Genomic DNA, 21,656 nt, shown 5'->3' on the forward strand with positions numbered 1-21,656 from the left:
CTCCTCGCCCTCGCTGGGGGAGGATGCAGCAAGAGACATAACATCATCCCCAGCATCCGAACCGCCAAATGTGATGTGGTTGTGCGCTCCTGCAGAGTGCCGAAGCTCGTCACGCACATACTGTATCAGCATAGATGCAGTATATGGAGATTGAGGGGCTCGCGGGGCATGTGCCGGCACGCGGTCCACCTCAAATTCATCCTGCTCGACCTGATTCCTCAGGAGTCACAGAAGAGGCTGGTGGGAGGGTGTGGGAGGCTAAATCGTCCCTCAGAACGAGGATGATTTGTGAGCGAAGCATCTTGAGACTCATGCCCTGTCTCTATGAGACTGTGAATGCAGCTCTCATGCTGATCTGACGTTGGGATGTGTCCCTCGCATAAGGAACACTTACGGAACGACATCTTTAAAAAGACGCGAACAGGTAAGTGGCTCTTTTAGTTATACATTATATATATATATATATATATATATATATATATATATTAGACATACACACACACAATATCACAATAGCTTATAAGGATACAAAACTCCTGCCGAAGCGCTGCGGGGAATCAGGATGCTGAAGCAGCCCATTCACCAGCGAAGCTTCAAGCGACAAGGCGGAGTAAATGTTCGCCGCAACACTGCAGGGGAGCAGAGAGTCTTCTTATTGCCGTGAAGATCCCGCCTGCTGACTCGTGTATGTCGACGGTGAAGTAGTAGAAGGCTTCTAGACGAAAGATGAATCGCTGTCTTGAAGGAAGAAAATTCTGAGGAATGGTGTTTGCGCGCCCACTTTTATACCGGACAGCTTCGCGCCTGAAAGATTTCAACTAGGTCGTATAGAAGGACACTCCCATAGCGTCAACTTCCTGACGCAATGTCAAGTGTACTGAGTCATAAGGGAACCTCTGTTTTATCAGAATTAAGTTGAGGGAAATTTCTAGCCATTCAAAATTTTTTTCACTTGTTCATACATTTGCCAGTGCAGTAAAAACAAAATATACTTATATTCAAGATACATTCTCTGAAAGGAAGTCTAAATATATTATATGTTGCTTCTCAGGTAAATGTTTCTTGTTTTAAGGATTTTTAGATATTTTTTAATATGTAAATATTGAATATTATATTCAACATTCTCCAATATCCAATTTTTCTTCTGCAGTATAGCTTGTAAAGTAAATGTATGTAAGGAGCTTTAGATATTTATAATGGAAAACAAACCAAAAAAGACTACTCTAAAACCTATTTTTTATTTTTCATTTTTTGCATTGTATAATGATCTAAGACTACACTCTCACCTATTTGGTCACTTCGATTCATCTTTAACTCACAAAAAACTAGGGCTGCCCCAGACCAAATATTTTCCTAGTCAACTAGTAGGCGTTAATTTAAGCCATTAGTCGACTAGTCGCACGTTTATTATATTAATTTAATTACTTACTATATATAAATATATATAAATATATATATATATATATATATATATATATATATATATATATATATATATATATATATATTGGGGGGCATCAGAAAATGGTTTGAGTTCCAGGGCTGAGAAAGAATGTTATAAGTAACATTGCTAACACTGTTCTACATTACAGAGAAATACTAAACCATAATAATGAGCCTTTAAAATATAAATTTTATAAGCGCACGCACGAAGCGAGCAGCAGCGACACCGCCAAAAGCGGTAATGATTCTGAATGTGTCGGAAAAACCAGCAAGGAGACTGTCTGAACTTTTTGTTAATTTATTGAGAGAAATGCACATTAGGGTTTTGCAGACAGACGATGATCTCGGGGATCGACAATGGTCAGAGTGATCACCAATAGCTGATGCCTTTGATGATATTTGGCTCATTTTCCCATTAATGTATAAAATTATTATTATTATTAGGCTATTATTGTTATCAAATTAATATTACAAATAATTTGACCCGTGGCACACAGACACACACTAGAAGAAACACTTTATTATATTATTAAGAACAGATGACAGAAAAGCCGTCTATGCGCATGTATGTTTATACGGAGGCGTGCAGTCTCGTGGAACACGTGCATGTAAAAGGTTCTTTTTTTTTCAAGAATAGCATCGCTGCAAATAATCTCAGACATCTCAGCTCAGGAGGCGCTTTGAGTTCAGTTCGCTTTATTTCCACAGAGCAGTTCACTATGATCACAACTCTGCAACCTATACATCTGTGATTAAAACACAAAATAATACAAAAACAAGTTCACCTCGAACCATGATTTATATTTCAGTGATTATTATCATCATAATGATTATTTTTACATTTATAATTGCTTTATATTTATGTCTTTATTGCTACATTTGTGTAAATAATTTTCCTCCTGCATGTTTAGACGGATACTTGCCTAACGGTAAATGGAAAGGTGTCTACTTATATATATATATATATATATATATATATAATTTTTTTGATCACTTCATTATTTTATTTGCTTTTTTGTTTTGTTTGGAGTGCAATTTGAATTTAGAAATGTATTTGATTTAAGTTTTTCATTTTTTAAATAAATGTATTTAATTTTCAATGCAAAATCACTAAAGCAAGAATATCCATCAGCCCGGGGGTTGCTGATGTAATTCGATATTGCGAGATATATATATAGTGAAGGAGGGAACAAAACAAATGTATTCACACACATGATGTATTTTCCCGGACAACGAAATACCTTTCCGGTAGAGAATGCACAGATGAAGTAGGTTCTTTGCCAGAGAGATGTTGAACTGTTGTAAAACCATCTTTCAAAAGTTGAACAACACACATTTTAATTGCACTTATTTTTTTTACAGTTTCATTTGAATTTTTAGTTAAAATAAAAAATAAAGTTCAAAGTTTGAAATCAAGGTGTCTTGCTTTATTGTGTAGGCTTAACCCTAAACCTGCTTAATGAAAATTACCCCATAGTACAACCTAGCGTCCAACCAGCGGTAATACCTGTGTTTGTCGGTTTCCTGTGGAGTTTTTGTTTTTTCTGCGACCAACCGACCAATCAAAACTTGGTCGACCAAGACACTTCTCATCGACCAACATTTGGTCGACTATCAGGGGCAGGCCTACAAAAAAATAAAATCTCTTCTTAATAGAGCTCGAATATCCAATTTTCTTCATGATAAGATACACACCATGACAAATATATTATGATTCACTACGTCGCGAGAAATCACGTTATAATCTCGCTGCAGCAAGCGCACGCGAGGGATGAGCATCTCTGCGTGAGACAGTGTAGCAGCCGGGAGAAATTTGAAACACTCTTGCGCTGTTTTTCACGTTACTCACAAGCGAAAGAGAAATGCCAGTTTCAGAGTTTGTGCTTATTTATACAACCTGCCTCCTTATTATTTGAACTTTAATAAAGGATGCATTAAAGATATAATGCCGGGGTGTTTCCTTTTCAGACGCACTGACAGGCAAGTTTTGCTCAAGTGGAACGTCAGGTAAGGCTCCGTTTTATTTCACGATGACACTGCATCTGTATTTACTTGTATTTTTGTATTATAATTCCCTCATACTTTGCGATCTACATCACCTTAATCTGTTTGGAAAGTTTGGAGTGCATCTGGACTGTGAGCTGTGTTTTCTTCCTCTCTTCAATCATTAACATTTCAAATTATCTCACGTTGTGTTAAATGATATCAAGCAACTATTTGACAACGGACATTTTTGTAGATAATTTTTTATTGTCGACGTTGTCGATAATGTCGACTAATCATTTCAGCCCTACTCCACACTTAACTTTAGTTTGATCTGAAAATTCCTCATTTACACAGACAAAGTGGTAACGGTCAGATAAATAGGATCTAAACCAAGATAATGCCTGTCCTTAAATGCCAACATAATTCTCAAGCCAATCCAAGAAAATGTCGTGATCTATGGTGTCAAAGGCAGCACTAAGATCTAAAAGCACTAGAAGAGAAATGCATCTGTGATTAGGGCTGCCAACTGGGCAGAGAAACTACATTTGAATTTTTACCTTAAATATTTTCAAAGTTTTAAAGTCAGCTGATTTTTAAATTGACAATTTTTCCTTAGACCACAAGAGGGCGCATTGTATACATAAACCATAAAGCACTGTTTTATATTATTGCAAAGAACATTCCTTGCTGTTAAAAAAGAGCATTTCATTTTCAACTAATGTGCCTAAAATAAATAAAAAGTTTTAGTCTGTCCATATTTTCAAACATTAAGTCAAAAGTAAAATGAGAGGGGTAATGCTTCAATATGCAGTTCACATGCTGTTACACTTGAACTGATGCCACAGCATACAACCCCAGACTCAAGCTTCATAACAGCGAAATACCACATTGTTTTTTATTCAGTACAGTTGTATGTAGGGTAGCAATATTCCCAGATAGCAGTGGTTTTCGGCTGAACTCGGGGGTAAGCAGCTCAGACTATGAGCACAGGCCATGGGCTGTTCAAACAGATGGAACACAACAGAATGGAACCAAACACGAGGATCTCGAGACATGCATTTCCAAGTTGAACATCTTTCCTAACAAAGCGTTTAAAAAACTCACTGCTTAATTTGAGAAACGCTTATAAGAGAGCAAGATGCAATGGCCAAGTACCTCCACCAATTTTCTTGGGACATGCCTTAAGGATAGCGAGTTCATAATATTAAGAAGAGGTTCTGGCATAACAGGAAAAACCTCTGTCAGGACTTCTTTAGGTACAGGGTCTAGCATACATGTTGTTGCTTTTGATGCTTTAATAAATTTTGTCTCTTCCTGACCTTTGACAATAATTGCACATAGGGGATATTGTGAGTCTTCTAAGGTGCTGTGGCAGATGGTTGCATAGTTCCAATTTTGTTTCTGATGGTTTAAATTTTATCAATAAAAAAATGCAAAAATTAATTACTAATTTGCTAAGAGGGAATGTCTGGTTCAGTCGATTTTTATTATTAATATTAGTAAATTTAGCAACGGTACTGAATAAGAGGCTAGGATTGTTGTGGTTACTTTCTATAAGTTTGCTAAAATATGCAGACCCAGTTGCTTTTAGAGTCTGTCTGTAGCTAGAGACACTATTCTTCCATGCACCGTATTTGAGACAGATCTGGAAGATTATTAGTAAAGCTATCTTTAGTGGTCGAAAGAATAGTTCTACCTGATGGATAATATGGCGTAGATTGAGTAACCTTAGCTAAGCGCAAGATACAAGAGATGAGGTGATGATCTGAGATGATCTGTGTCAAAATTGCCATCTTATCAACATAAACTCCATTTGACAGAATTAAGTCTAATTAAGTTAGCAAGCTTTAGTAGCATGTTTTTAAAGGTTTTGTAATGTTTTGTTAAGCTAAGCAAAGTTTTTGTGGTGTGGTTTGTAAAGGTTTTGCTGTATGTTTTGTCAAGTTTTACCAAGTTCTGTCAGCTTCATTTTTTTTTTTTTTTTCTCTAAAGTTTTATAAAGTTTAGCATAGTTTTTGTGGTGTGTTTTGTGAAGTTAATGCAGTGTGGTTTCGGTTTTGTAGTGGGTTTAGTAAGTTTTGTAAATAAAATTAGTGTATAATACATTTTTACACAAAGTTCTGTAACGTTTTATTAAGTGTTTTTCATTTTTTTTAATTTTTTTTTTTAAATAAAATTCTGTAAAGAGTTTGGTTTATGATAGAAAATGAGGTTGTACATACCTGACTAATTCTTGAATGTATTTGAGACTCTATAGCAAAGCAAAAGGGCATTTTCCTCACCTTGGCTTGACACCCAGGGTATGTCTCATGCAGAACCAGGCGAGTTAGGCTGGACAGACCGAGGTTAAAGGGCAAGGGGCCCTGACCCCCATGTTGAGACTCTTCCTGTGTCCTCTTAAGTCTCTTGAGGAGCTGATCCAGGACAAACAGTCGAACCTCATAGTACTGGCACTGCAGTAGACACGTCAGGAGATCTCTCTGTAACCTGTCAGTCTCAGGACACTCCCACAGCTGAGGCGATTCCACACAGATGCTGATGGCTATATGAGACAGACTCTGCAGGTACTGTGTGGCCCCAGGAACTGATAGGTTTATCTCATGGGGCCCTTCAGGAGCAACAAGTTCTGAGACCATCAGAATGTGCGGAGTTTCCTCACGTAGTTTCTTCAGCTCAGAATCTAAGGTAGATAAAACAATGAACACTCCATTAAATGTGATGGTTTAAGGAAGAATCTACAATCAGAGATGTTATTTAACATAAATTCTAAAATTAAAGCAGCAGAATAGATTTCAGATAGCATATCCTTATGAACTTTGCACTGAGAATTACTTTGGTGTTTATTAGTAAAAGATGAGCACCATTTGAACTAACACTCCTAAATATAGATTGGGATTCTCCATGACATCACTTTGCAGAGATAAAAAGCATTCTGGGAAATACAAGTGATTTAAGGGCTCAGACATTCTTTTTTTTATTGAATTATTGAGAACACAATATTCTTCTGAACTCCAAATGAAACTACTCTTCCATCTAAGAACTTCTAAGGACCCACACTGCAACCTAATCTAGCCCTGCACATGATTCAACAAGGAGTGACCATGGGATGGGGCCATATTGCATTCCCTAAGAGACGAGGCTGGTTACCATGACACCCGAGCATCAAAAGAACTCTCATACACCACACTGAGCACGCTTAGATGGACCTAATGCAGCTAACGTACACCGAACACTCAAATTTGGCATGTATGTGTGCTTGCATGTCTCTATAGGACATGGACATTGCTCAACACAGAGTCAGACCATTATTATCAGAATGGGGTGGTGGGAAGGCATGTGTTAAAATCAGGGTGGAGATGTTGAATTTTTTTTTTTTTTTTTTTTTTTTTTTTGTAGTAATGACAATATCTAATTGTATGTGGAAAATACAATGACATCAGCCTAAGAAACAGCCGGCAAGCTATTTAAATAGTAATCGATCATAAAGATCTATTCTGCATTATAGGCTTTCTTGCTTCGTTCAATCACAGGCACAAACATTTGTAGACTCAGTTAAACATTATCATGCTGAAATCAAGGGGTCAAGATTTAGCTGGTTAGCATGGCCCTCTTAGCCCCTGCTGGAGGATCCAGTAACAACATTATCTAGGCCCAAAAATCATCCTTCTCCATTGATGGTCATTTGAAAGTAGCTGTGTATTCTGACTAAATATATATTTTTGCAAGCAACATAGAGAGCACATTTTTGAAATTAAAGTAGATGTTTTACCAGTGCTAAATCTGTTTTTGTAGGGCTCTTAAAAGAGTAACATGTACTTGTTTTATTGGTTAATTTTTAAATGGATATTTTTTCCCTGTCTACTGCCTTTGGTGTCACAGCTGAGTATAATCGCTATTGAAGAACTTGGGACTCCAAAGTTGGCTGCAGAGTAATTCGTCACATGACAATTATGGCTGAAGCGACTGGCTCAAAAAATGTCTGTTGTTGGTCAAGGATCAATACTGCTATAAAAATAATAATAATGATTTTTATTTATATAGCATCTTTCAAGGACCAAGGACACTTTACAAAGCATAATAATCAATCCAAACACAAAAAAATTAGGCATGTTTAATACAGAGACAACAGCTTTACGGTCAGTTGAAGTCAGTTGAAAAACATAGTGTAAATAAATTAAACACATAGCCCTAACTCTATCCCTATTCAAAAATCTTAACCAAGCCATACCTAAAAATCACCTAAAATGAGAGGAAAAATATAGGTTAATAAGAAGTGTAAAAACCACTGACCTTAGGCCTAAGCCTTACCCTAAACCTTCCCTTTTCTCTATCCATAAAATCAGATTTGTCAATGAAAATGCTGTACCAGGGCCAACAAGTACGTGGATCCAGGGACATGTTTTACTTGATGGCAGCTCTCTCCACGTATTATAGACCTCTTTGTTTCAACTAAGTAAACCAAGAATGCCGCTTTTACTCAGAGCGAGAGAAAGGTGAAGTAAAAACGAAACTAGAGTGGGTCACAAGAGGAGTGATGCTCCATTCGTCCCTTTAAACTCAAGCCAAGTTCTCATTACCACAAAACAACACACAGAGAGAAAAACATCATTAACAGAGGGAGGGAGATGAAAACTAGTCAGTTGTGAGACAGATTTGGATAACAATGTTGATTTATTTCTCTTTTTCTTTATCTCGCTCACACCATCTCCTTTGGCTTCTGACGTTCACAAAAAGGGAGAAATTCAAGGCAATTTACATGAATAGAATACAAAATAGGGCCTGAAACTAAGAGGTGCAAATGGTTAGTAAAATGAGGTGCTTAATAGGCTTGTGATTGATGCCTTTTTCACGCATCGATAATCAGAAAATTTTCCTGATGATTATCGATCTATATCTGCATTTTTCCAGATATAAATAGGGGTACTCGTTGCACAATAGTTTGTCTCTTCATACATATTACTCAACACAACTTTGGTAAAGTCAAGTGTGAGCGGCAGGGCAAATTAAAAGGGGATCGCACACTGGACGCGTATGGCAGAAGACATGGCGCGTTTTAAAAGTATAAACAATTGTTTTTTAAGAAGGTACACACACCTCCAATGCCGCCGCTTGGTGTCTGTCGGCGGCACCCAGCTACGACTCAAAATTCTGCAGCACCATGGACAAAACTCCATGTAAAATAGTTTTCCATTAAAATCATTATCATAACTCTAGCCATCACTGGATGATATATAATGTATACGTTTCTTTCATATAGCCTACACAATGTATTTTTGAGTATGTCTTTCTGTGGTTTGACAGCTTGAATGAAACCTCTTCAAGGCTACATACAGAGAAATGCATAATAAGCGGCGTTTCATAAACTAACCTGCAAACTCATCAACATCACTTTGTTTGTTCTTGAAGAAGTACAAAAACTTTTTAACTTTTGTGAGCTTGGTGACTAAATTCACTACTTTAGACTGTCACCTGCACTGCATAGATGCGCCCTGTGTGTGATACCTGTGCCTTGTCCTTCCCACGATCAGCATCACCCCTTTGTGGTCTCCCAAAGCTATTACGCCAGACTACATTAAACGGAAGGCCATCTGACAGTGAATTGAAAAGCACACAAACTAGGCTTCTAATAAAATTTTCAGTTAATGGTAATGCATCGATGACCAAAACATATCAAGAAAATAACGTGGCAATCTATAACCGATATATTTTGTGACATTTCTAGTGCTTAACCTTCAGAAAACGATAATTAAAGCCCCTCAGTGTCTGCCTGTCAATGTATACTCCATGACTATGCGCGCATAAACAGAAGATTGGTGCATGCGCGTTACGAATATATGAGACACTGGACTATTTCTCTTCAGGAGTTTAGACCCCATAAAGATGTCTTAATAGTCTTTCAGACTCGAGTTATACCTCCAGACCTCCTCAGACACGCGCTTTTGACGTGCACATCCACTGTTGACATTTTTACCTTTGTCTCCTGTTGTTTACTGGCGATTACATCATCTTCTAGTGCATCTTTGTGACAACAACGGCTCAAAAATGTGAGTGTTGCCACATTTTGGACCCACTAATAAGTGCAAATAATTACAGGCACATGTGCATTCTGCACGTTCAGAGACGAGCAGTTAGAAAAATCGGGCTGCATGCGTTCAGTGCTCTATGGAATGCCAAGCAATTCAAAAATACGTGAATTTTAATACGTGAAAAACACGTTGACAATGCGCAAACAACATATTAACATCGCGTGATCTCAGATGTCAATTTCATATACTTCTGAGCCATTTGGCCACTTGTCCAGTTTGAACGGGTGAGTGTCATAAGATCCCACTGGCTGCTGAGCACTAGGGTTAAACCATTTCTGTAAGCCTAGGGTTGCCTACCACTCATTGACTCTATGCTACCACTATTTAACATGCTAAGGATCCTCTTATTTCTTTGTCCTTTTCTTCCTTTTTTGTGTAGCCTATAAAAATAAAAATATTTGGATTGCAGTTTTATCAGTATTAATTATGATTATTTATTACTTTCATCAAGATAAAATTGATAAACAAACACATCAGTGGAAATTCTAGCTTTAACACCATTCATCAAACTTTAGTTTTCTAACATTAAAAACATTAACAATTGTGTGGGGAAAGAAGTTACAGCAGTGGTACTCGCTCAATGCTGGATTAGAATACAGACCATTGTAATGAATATCTGTCTTTGGAAAACAACATGAACTTGTTTTTTGAGCATTTTAATTTAATTTAGCCTTCCAAAGACTTTCAGGATTAGAATGTGAGTTTGTAATTACAACCCCAATTCCGAAAAAGTTGGGCCAGAATGAGAAATGCTAATAAAAACAAAAAGGTGTGATTTGTAAATTATATTCACCCTTTGCTATATTGAAAGCACTACAACTACACATTATATGTTTTTCCTTGTAAATTTCATTGTTTTTTTGAAAATGTACAGTAATTACAAATCAGATGATTGCAACACGCTCCAAAAAGTTGAGACAGTCGAGTGTTTACCACTGTGAAACATCACCATTTCTTCTAAAATCACTTAAGCATTTGGGCACTGAAGACACAAGTTTGCTAAGTTTAGAAAGTAAAATTTTCCCCCATTCACAATTATAAGGGGTTGCTGTATGGTGTGCTTCATAATGCACCGCACTCAATTAGAGACAGGTCAGGACTGCAGGCAGGCCAGTCCAGCACCCGAACTCTCTGCTTACACAGCCATGCACTTGTAATTCGGCCAGTATATGGTTTGAAGTTGTCCTGCTGGAAAATGCAGGGACGTCCCTGGAAAAGACGGTGCTGGATGGGAGTATATGTTGCTCCAAAATTTTTACATATCTGTCTGCATTAATGGTGCCCTCACAGATGTGCTAGTTACCCATGCCATGGGCTCTTACACACCCCTGGCCCATACAGACACTGACTTTTGGACCTGATGCTGATAACAGCTTGAATGGTCCTTTTCCTCTTTGGCCTGGAGAACACAACGGCTGTGTTTTTCAAAACTATTTGAAATGTGGACTCGAACCAGAAAACACAGTTCCACTGTCGGCAGCGCTTCTGGACAGCGTCGATGAATGGATTCTGCTTTGCATAGTAAAGTCTTAACTTGCATCTGTGGATGCAGATGCAAGTGGTGTTAACTAACAAAGGTTTGCTAAAGTAATCCCAAGCCCATGTTCATGATATCCATTACAGATGATGTTTTTTTAAGACAGTGATGTTTGAGGGATCGAAGATCACGCACATTCAGAAGTGGTTTTTGATTCCTTGAATCTTTTAACTATATTGTGCACTGTAGAGGGTGAAATGGCCAAAACCCTTCCATTTTGTTTTTGGGGAACATTGTCCTCAAAGTGGATTATGTGCTGAAGCATCTGTTGGCAAATTGACAAGTCTCGAATGATCCTTGCTCTTGAAGGACTAGGCTGTTTTTGGAGGCTCCTTATATACTATGACACAACTGCCTCATCTGTTTAACATCTCCTTCATATTGCCTTGTTATTTCAACTCGACACATTGTTATTAGTCTTAAATTGCCCCTGTCTCAACTTTTTTGGAACGTGTTGCAATCATCTGATTTGAAATTTCTGCACATTTTCAAAAAAACAAACAAATAAACAGGGTAAAACATCATATTATGTGCAGTTTAATAAAATTTACAAAATCACTTATTTTTGTTTTTACTAGCATTTTTCATACTGTCCCAACTTTTTCGGAATGTAGGTCAGGTAGTAATTTGATTTGGCTTTCCTGACAGCAGATGTACTCTACTGTGCCAAAGTCCTAGGCCACCCTGAAAATTCTTATTAAAGCCATTTACTTGAGAAGTGTTTAGCTAATTAGTTAAAACACTTTATAACATTTAAGTAAACACCAATATTCTTTCTAGAACCACACACATACAGTAGTTTATATCTGCAATACCTGGAAATAGTCATGCAGAAAATAAGGGGCATGAACGCTTTCAACTGTGCATTACAGATGCTCCACAATGATCACAGCATTATTATTACATTATTATATTATACACTTCATAACAGCCAGAATTGATTTTATAACTGCTTTTGTGACAGTTTATTTGTTGGTTTAGCAATGTGACGGACTTGAAATTGCTTACTGACAGTATGAAAAGGCTAGGACTGAAGATGGGACTGATGTGATTCCACTGCAAACTGCTCAAGACTCCATGACTGGAAACAAATCACAGATAGTTGAATAATTGTAAATGAATTAATATTATGAATGAATGAATAATAATATATCTGGTATAAGGCTTAGCTGAGGTGCTGGATAATTATAGACTTGAAAAAGGCTATGCAGATTATGCAGGACAGACATTTTCATTCATTAGGCCTATTTTGTATTTTATGCACATATAGGCTACAGCACGTTGTGTTAAAATGTATTAATGTGGTTCAACAGTTTTAATTGCGCCCTGGCCCAAGCTCATGCAAACGGTCTGATGGCTCCTTGTTAATAGCAGCAGACTTCTCTCATTATTTGACAATAAAATTATGGGTTTGGCTATCAATCTGTTAACTTCAATTTAACTTATTAACTTTAAGTTTTTTAAGTTTCTCTAAATGACAGCTGCCATTATAGATTTCAAACATCTGTGATTAAAATAAGTCTAGAATAGCTGCAGGAACCTTTTTATGTTTATGTATACGTTTTATAAAAGAACTACAAAGCCTAGTTATGAGCATTGAGATGATATGTAAGCCACTTTGCGTCCGCTGTCTAGTAATTGACACAGGTGTGTCTAACTGGTTGAGATGCCAGGCAGATATTGTTTTCACTTTAATCATGAAGGACTTGATTTTCCTTTTCTCATAAAAATAGCAAGAAAACAAAAATGAAAAAGCCTGGTCTGGGACTGAGAAGTAGCTGCTACATGGAGAGCAGAAGAGAGAGAGAGAGAGAGAGAGAGCGAGAGAGTAATGATAATAGTACACTTTATTTACTATTGTACATATCTAATATATATGATATAATATATATGTTCAAAGACCATTTTACTAATACACTCTACTGTCTGGAACACCATCCTATTTCTGAGTGCTATGAAAGCTACAAGAAGGTTATCTTCACCTTTTGATTCATTGCACATTACAATGAGTAAAACAACTGATAACTAGGTACATACATTGTCTTGTGCACTGATTTAATTAATCAAAATACATCCATAACAACCATAAATCGCTACAAAGTTATACTGATGCAAACTTTAATTCTCTACATAATGAAATTTAAATTTGATTATGAAGTGGAGCAAACTGTGGCAGGCAGCATGATAGAGTTGTTGTATTGATCCCCGAGGGGAAACTGGGTCATGTTACAGTTGCTCACATATAAGGAGAGAAATATACAGTATATAAGCATAAGTGAAATAAAAAAAAAATAATAATAATAATAAAAATAAGAGATATGTAAAAATAAGAGATAAGTGTAAAAATAGTCTACATAGAAATATAGTAGAAAATATACATCGGAATACTGCAGTATAAATATGCATCAGAGTATTGCACAGTTTAATTATTGCACAGTTATAAGTTAAAATATTGTACTATTAAAGTATTGTACTGTTGAAGTTATAAATTATGAGGTTATAAAAGCTGCCGACAGGGCTGAGGTAAGTCCAAATGGGCCAGAATATTAGCTCAGAGTGTCTGACACACTGAGGGAGGAGTTGAACAGTTTGATGGTCACAGGCAAGAATGACTTCCTGTGGCGCTCTGTGGGGCATCTCGGTGGAATGAGTCTTGCATTGAATTCACTCCTGTGCTTGACCAGCACGTCAATTAAAATGCTTCCAAAGACAGATATTCATTACAATAGTCTGTATTCTAATCCAGCATTGGGCGAGTACCACTGCTGTAACTTCTTTCCCCACACAATTGTTAATGTTTTTAATGTTAGAAAACTAAAGTTTGATGAATGGTAGAAAAGCTAGAATGTCCACTAATGTGTTTATCAATCTTGATGAAAGTAATAAATAATAATAATTAATATTTATAAAACTGCAATCCAAATATTTAATTTTTATAGGCTACACAAAAAAGAAAGAAAAGGACAAAGAAATAAGAGGATCCTTAGCATGTTAAATAGTGGTAGCATAGAGTCAAAGAGTGGTAAGCAACCCTAGGCTTACAGAAATGGTTTAACCCTAGTGCTCAGCAGCCCATGGGATCTTATGACATTCACCCATTCAAACTGGACAAGTGGCCAAATGGCTCAGAAGTATATGAAATTGACATCTGAGATCACGCATTGTTAACGTGTTGTTTGTGCGTTGTCAACATGTTAAGCGTTGATTTTTCACACGTTGACAACACGCAAACAATGTGTTGTCAACATGTTGTTCCCGTGTTATAAATCTCGTATTTTGGAACTGCCTGGCGTTCCATTGTGCTTGAGCACTCTGCTGATGATGAGAATTGTGTCGTGCGTCCTGTACATGGACGCTCAGCGTTCGCATCTGACCGAAGTATACTTTGGGCTTAAGAAGGAACCTAAGCTGATTTAAGAGGTTTGCAATTTTAGCAACCATGTAATTTTTATTTTATTTTTTATCAATAAACATTAACACAAACACATCAAAATTAAATGGTTTTATTTAAATTTTATTAAAAAATGTGTCTGTTACAATGAGTAACAGGGTTGCAAGTAACAGTTGCAAATTAAGCTTAGATTAAGCTATCACTCAAAAGGCTAGCTAGTTGGTTTCTAGTAAATAAATAAAATCAAAACCATAAATAATAATAACTAGATAGGTACATTTCCTGAAGAAAATGTAAGAGGTGCTTGCCGTTGCAAAATTTCTCACAACAATGTCCCCCCAACTGCCACAAGTTGAAAGAGGCAACCCCCATAACAGTAGGATGTTCTGGTGCAGAGATATTGGTGTTTTTCTATGGTTACTAGGGTGTTCCATCTGGTTTCTAGGCAGTTACCAGGGTGATCCTCAAAATGCTCCTTGCTAGACTGAGTGAAATAAGCCAAACAGGAAGTCTCTACAATGTTCTGTTGCAGAGATATGTGATTTGTTACTTGGTTGCTAGGGTAACCCTGTCTGGTTGCTAGGCAGTTACCAGGGTGATACTTAACATGGCTCCTTGCCATCCTGAGTGAAATAAGTCAATCCGGAAATCTCTACGATTTTCTGGTGCAAAGATATGTGTTTTGCTACTTGGTTGCTAGGGTAAGCCCATGTGGTTACTAGGCAGTAGCCAGGGTGATACTTAACATGGTTCCTTGCCATCCTGAGTGAAATAAGTCAATCCGGAAGTCTCTACGATGTTCTGGTGCAGAGATATGCGATTTGTTACTTGGTTGCTAAGGTAACCCCATCTGGTTGCTAGGCAGTTACTAGGGTGATACGTAACAAGGCTACTTGCCATCCTGAGTGAAATAAGTCAATCTGGAAATCTCTACGATTTTCTGGTGCAGAGATATGTGTTTTGCTACTTGGTTGCTAGGGTAAGCCCATATGGTTGCTATGCAGTTGCCAGTGAATACGTAACAATGCTCCTTGCTATCCTGAGTGAAATAAGTCAACATGGAAGTCTCTACAATGTTCTGTTGCAGAGATATGTGATTTGTTACTTGGTTTCTAGGGTAACCCCATCTTTACCAGAGTGATACTTATCAAGGCTACTTCCCATCCTGAGTGAAATAAGTCAACCCAGAAGTCTCTATGATTTTCTGGTTCAGAGATATGTGATTTGTTACTTGGTTGCTAGGGTAACCCCATCTGGTTGCTATGCAGTTACCAGGGTGATGCTTAACAAGGCTCCTTGCCGTACTGAGTGAAATAAGTCAATCCGGAAGTCTCTACGATGTTCTGGTGCAGAGATATGCGATTTGTTACTTGGTTGCTAAGGTAACCCCATCTGGTTGCTAGGCAGTTACTAGGGTGATACGTAACAAGGCTACTTGCCATCCTGAGTGAAATAAGTCAACCCGGAAGTCTCTACGATGTTCTGTTGCAGAGATATGTGATTTGTTACTTGGTTGATAAGGTAACCCCATCTGGTTGCTAGGCAGTTACCAAGGTGATACTTATCAAGGCTCCTTGCCATCCTGAGTGTCATAAGTCAATCTGGAAATCTCTACGATTTTCTGGTGCAGAGATATGTGTTTTGCTACTTGGTTGCTAGGGTAAGCCCATATGGTTGCTATGCAGTTGCCAGTGAATACGTAACAATGCTCCTTGCTATCCTGAGTGAAATAAGTCAACATGGAAGTCTCTACAATGTTCTGTTGCAGAGATATGTGATTTGTTACTTGGTTTCTAGGGTAACCCCATCTTTACCAGAGTGATACTTATCAAGGCTACTTCCCATCCTGAGTGAAATAAGTCAACCCAGAAGTCTCTATGATTTTCTGGTTCAGAGATATGTGATTTGTTACTTGGTTGCTAGGGTAACCCCATCTGGTTGCTATGCAGTTACCAGGGTGATGCTTAACAAGGCTCCTTGCCGTACTGAGTGAAATAAGTCAACCCGGAAGTCTCTACGATGTTTTGGTGCAGAGATAAGTGATTTGTTACTTGGTTGCTAGGGTAAGCCCATGTGTTTGCTAGGAAGTTACTAAGGTGATACTTAACATGGCTCCTTGCTATCCTGAGTGAAATAAGTCAACCTCGAAGTCTCTACGGCATTCTGATCCTGAGATACCCATCTTAGTGATTTTGAATGGAAGTCAATGGTGTTTGGTTGCTAGGGTGCTCTAAATGGTAGCTACGGCGTGGCTAAGTAGTTCCCATGATGATAGTTGTAGACTGATTGCTCACTCAATTAAAACAAGCCAACTGTCATGTCTCTAGGACATTCTGATCCGAAGATATCACACTCTAAGTGAAAGCAATAGTGTTGGTTGCTAGGGTGCTCTAAATGGTTGCCAGGGCATGGCTAGCCAGTGAACAGAGAGATTCTTATTGGCTTCTTACTAACCTGACTCGTAAGAGCCAATCCCCAAGTGTTTACGACATTCTGTTCTGAAGATATCCTTCTGAGACATTTTGAATGGAAGTTAATGGGGGGTGGTTGCTAGGGTCCCATAAATGGTTGTTAGGGCATGGCTATGCCATTTCCAAGGTGATACTTAAAGAGTGATTGGTATCCTGATTGAAATGAACCCACCCCCATGTATCTATGTCATTCTGATTGGGAGATATGATCTGGCAACTTTCTTGCATTGACTGTCATAGTTGGAACAAAATTCTCTTCCCATAGTACCCTATGGGACTATTTGGTATGGTTTTTTGCCCCCCTTTTTACCCCCTGGGGTACATTTTACCCCCAAACACAGGTTATGTTCGAACACGGCTTGCTAGCCCGAATCAAATGAGAGCACCCACATGTGTCTAGGACATTCTGATCAGAAAATATCACACTCAGCCATTTTGAATGGAAGTCAGAGGGGATGGTTGCTAGGGTGCTCTAAATTGTTGCTAGGGTATGGCTAGCCAGTGACTCTTGTTGGCTGATTACTAATCTGACTGAAAAGAGCCAATCCCCAAGTGTCTACGACATTCTGTTCTGAAGATATCCTTCGGAGGCATTTTGAATGGAAGTCTATGGGGTGGTTGCTAGGGTGTCGTAAATGGTTGCTAGGGCGTGGCTACACCATTTCCAAGATGATCCTTAAAGACTGATTGGTAGCCCGATTGAAATGAGCCCACCCCCCATGTCTCTATGTCATTCTGATTGGGAGATAAGATCTGACAACTTTCTTGCATTGACAGGGAAAAAAAAATGTTTTCATGGGACCCTTGCCATAGTATGCCTATGGGACATTTTTGGTAAGTTTTTTGCCCCCCAGGGGTGCACCGTACCCCCAATCCCTTAGAAAAGTCATAGCACAGGTGTCGTCAATAGGCCGGTCGATTTGACACATAATTCATGGGTCTACTACAAACGGTGCGGGACGAGTTAGGTGCCGAAGTTTTGTATGGAATAAGAATAATAATAATAATAAGTATGTGAGATTACAATAGTGATGCTTTGCTCCACAAGCACCACTAATAATAATAATAATAATAATAATAAAGAGATTCTTTCTTCTTACAATCACTTTGGTAACAGTATTGAACGGTTGAACTTTACAAATGCAATCAACTTCCACAATAATATTTGGACAAATTGAGAAAAAGGAAATAGATAGTTCACTTCACTTCCTATGATTTTGTAGACAGTGCAAATTCTGTTACCTCTTCTCTGTCACATACTGTATATATGTATATATACTGTATATGTTGAATGCTTCAAGATGGAAAATGAAATCGTTACAGGATTCCATGCAAAACGTAAGACACAGTTAAATATGAAGATACAGACATTTTGTGTTTATATAACTAGCTACATTACATGCTACAATTTGAGTTTGTTAGATAGTGGTTTACCTAATAAATCTAATTATTCTCACAATAATAATAATAATAATAAACTTATTTATAACATGGGATTTATGCCTGAAATGCTTTTTTTAAAGTTATGGGACAACAAAGTGTACTCTATTCATGGAAAGTGCCACAGAACACGGAGAGAACGAGGCTATCAAAACAGGCCCTCTGGAGAGAGCAATGATTCATCTCGGAAATTAAAAGCATTTCTCAGCAGGACAGACAGCAGCAGACAATATGTGTGTGTGAGTTTGAAAACAGTAGTTCTGGAGATGTGTTGTAATCTTTATGAAACATTGAATAACCCACAGTGAAACATCCAAAGAGAGTTACACACAAACCATCCCATTCTGACTCATAGAGAAAACTGTGGTTTCATCAATGCCACGACCACCAAGTCTCAATGATCAAACTATGTGCTCTTATGAAAATAGCAATGTCACAGTCACTGGCAATAGAATATGAAACCCACAGCAGTAAAATCAAACATTGGCAAACTGTGACCAAAACACTTACACAGCCTGGAGAGGCGGTTCTCTTCTGGCCTCTTCATAAAAAATAAATAAATGTTAAAAAGATGAAAAAACAAAAGGGATAGATCACCCAAAATAACAATTCTGTCATCGTTTACTCACCCTTATGTCATTACAAACCCATAAGATTTCTTTCTTCTGGGAAGATGTTCTGAAGGTACTTGTGACACTTTGAAACTCCAATTGTGACACACCATATAAAAGTAGTCCACGTGACTTGTGCACTATATTTCAAGTCTTCTGAAGCCATACAATATCTTTGTGGGAGGAGCAGACCAAAGTTTATGACTTTGAATATAGTGCATTTTTTTTGAGAGCTTGACAGCCGCTGGTCAAGGTATGCTTTTATTATACTGAAAAGAACAGCATGTACATTCTTCAAAATATCTCCTTTTGGAATCCATGAAAGAAAGACGTTTGACGCACCAGTTGTTCAAGTATGTGTGTATCTTTTTCTTTCGGAGTGTTCAGCTTGAGTTTATGGTGCAGGAAAACCGTGTGCTGTCTGTACTCACTACAGTAGTAAACACACACCGATACACACATGGATTGCACATCATGCTCTCCCATCATTACCCAAACTGTGAAAAACAAAACCCAGATGGCTCAAGAACGTGCACAGCAGATGTGAGCATGAAAACGCTTTCCCACAGTGGGTGACCCCTGCACTGTCAACCACCTACTGACGAGTGTGTATACAAGTGCTACTCATCCTTTATTTACCTGATAGATAGAAATAATGGTAATACACTGCAATCTGTGGCAATTTGTGAGGATCAAGTGCAAAATGTAATATAATCACGTAACATAATTTAGCAAAACTGTTGCCACGGTCACGTAATTTACATGAGACCAGGCTAGAAATCAACTTTGTGTCACACCTGCCAATGGCAGATGAATTAAAAACAAAAATAAAATACTGGCCATAATTACTTCTTACTGGCCACGAAACTGCATTTTGTTTTATTTATATTAATTGTCCTTGTGTATTTGTGACAAACAGTGCAGGTCACTGAGTCACTTACAGTATTATATTTGAGATGAGCCAGTCTCAGTCTCTTGATAAAATGGCACCTGTTACAAAAATGTTAAGACATATTGTGATTTTTTTCTTTCATATTTTTGTCACTGTTTATATTGCTTAATGTGAGTAATATTCAGCAAATGTGTTGCCAGATGGATTTCTGAAGTACAAGTTGTTAGAAGACTCACATGTCGCATCAGCTGTTTTCTTTAGTAGCCAGTTTATATGTCTTTGATTTGAACCGTGCATGTCACTTACCTCAGCGAGAGTTCGATTTAAATTTGATTTAAATCAAATTGCTTATATTACATTTAACTGGACTTCCAATTTTTTGGAACTTGGTAAGTGTTCAATCTGGATGCGGATGAAGATTATTATGCATTTAGCCATCAAAAAGCGAGCAAGAGAGGGAGGTACTTTGCGAGCAATTTCTCAGGAGGTACTTCCAAGAAGACTGAAAAAGCAGATTGTTCAGTTCCTTCTTTCCAGCTTCAAGTGTGATGGATAGAAGTGTTTATTTCTTAAATACTTCTTCACTGAGACTACAAACACCTCTGAATAGCACACTTTAGGAAAGAGAGAGTGAGTGAGCCAGAGAGAAATAGTATATCTATAGTATATCTATATTTCAAAATATATTTTTTCAGTGAAGTCAACATTTACCAGCCTGGTCTCATGAACATTACGTGACCGTGGCAGCATTTTTGCAAAAAAATGGCTTGTAACAAGTTTGGCTGCAGTTTCCCATTGAACTGTCCGGCAGGGGGCGCCAAAGGCGAGTGAAATGGTGTCGTAATCAGACAACGTTTTTTAAAGTGAACATAAGATGGAGGTTTTAATGAGTAAAACGTACCTCCCTAACCTAAAACTTTAACCTAAACCTAACCAATAGTTATCTAAAATCAAATGAGAGGTAACACAAAACAGACAACCTTAACCTACACCTAACCGATAGTGTCCAAAAACAAAATGCGAAATGAACAGCACATTTTCTGAAACAGCCACATATTTATAAAGTCATAATCAGCCGTTGTAGTCATGATGTGTTAAAGTGAATAATACAAATAGTTGTTGTAGTGCCTCTAGTGTTCATTTCACCAGGAAACTGCAACGAAATGAAGAAGGTGGCACGTAAAACTCAGTTTGCAAAACTGTAGTTATTGTAACGTTCATGAGACTATGTTGCCATTTACTCATTCTCGTGACATTTCAAACCTGTATGACATTCTTTCTTCTGTGAAACACATAAGGTTGATGTTAAGAATGTTTGACAATGAAAGCATATCAAGCTCCAAAAATTAAAATAAAGCACCATAAAAAGTAGTCCATATGATTTTCAGCAAATATTGACACAAAAATATAGCACATAAGTTGTATGGACAAGTTGAATGTTAATGGTGTTCGCAGTTTTTTTTTTTTTTTCTTTTTTTTTTAGACTGGCAGCCAACTGATAGTGGTCACTGTATTCTTTTATTGTATACTTTTATTGCATGGCAAATTCTACAGAATTTCTGCTTTTGTGCTGCATGAAATATGAGGTTTGAAACAACATGATGATGAGTAAATGATGATAAAATTTCTATTCTTTTATCTGAGATAGGAAAACATTCCACACAGAATGTGAAATATAGATTTAGTAAAATGTAAATGGAAATAAAAAGAAAAATTAGACAGTGATTAAGAGGCTGTTAAGACTGCGAGTACAGGGCAAAGTGTATAAATAAATCTGTGTACAACACAAGGCGAGTGTG

At 37.6% G+C, this 21,656-nt stretch overlaps 1 pseudogene; it reads right to left on the reverse strand.

Moving 5' to 3' along the window:
• Window positions 1–21,656, reverse strand: part of LOC127414316 (thyroid adenoma-associated protein homolog) — a 145,302-nt pseudogene that overhangs the window by 13,769 nt on the left and 109,877 nt on the right.

This window comes from Myxocyprinus asiaticus, chromosome 23 (genome assembly GCF_019703515.2).
Source record: "Myxocyprinus asiaticus isolate MX2 ecotype Aquarium Trade chromosome 23, UBuf_Myxa_2, whole genome shotgun sequence".
Classification (NCBI taxonomy): Eukaryota; Metazoa; Chordata; class Actinopteri; order Cypriniformes; family Catostomidae; genus Myxocyprinus; species Myxocyprinus asiaticus.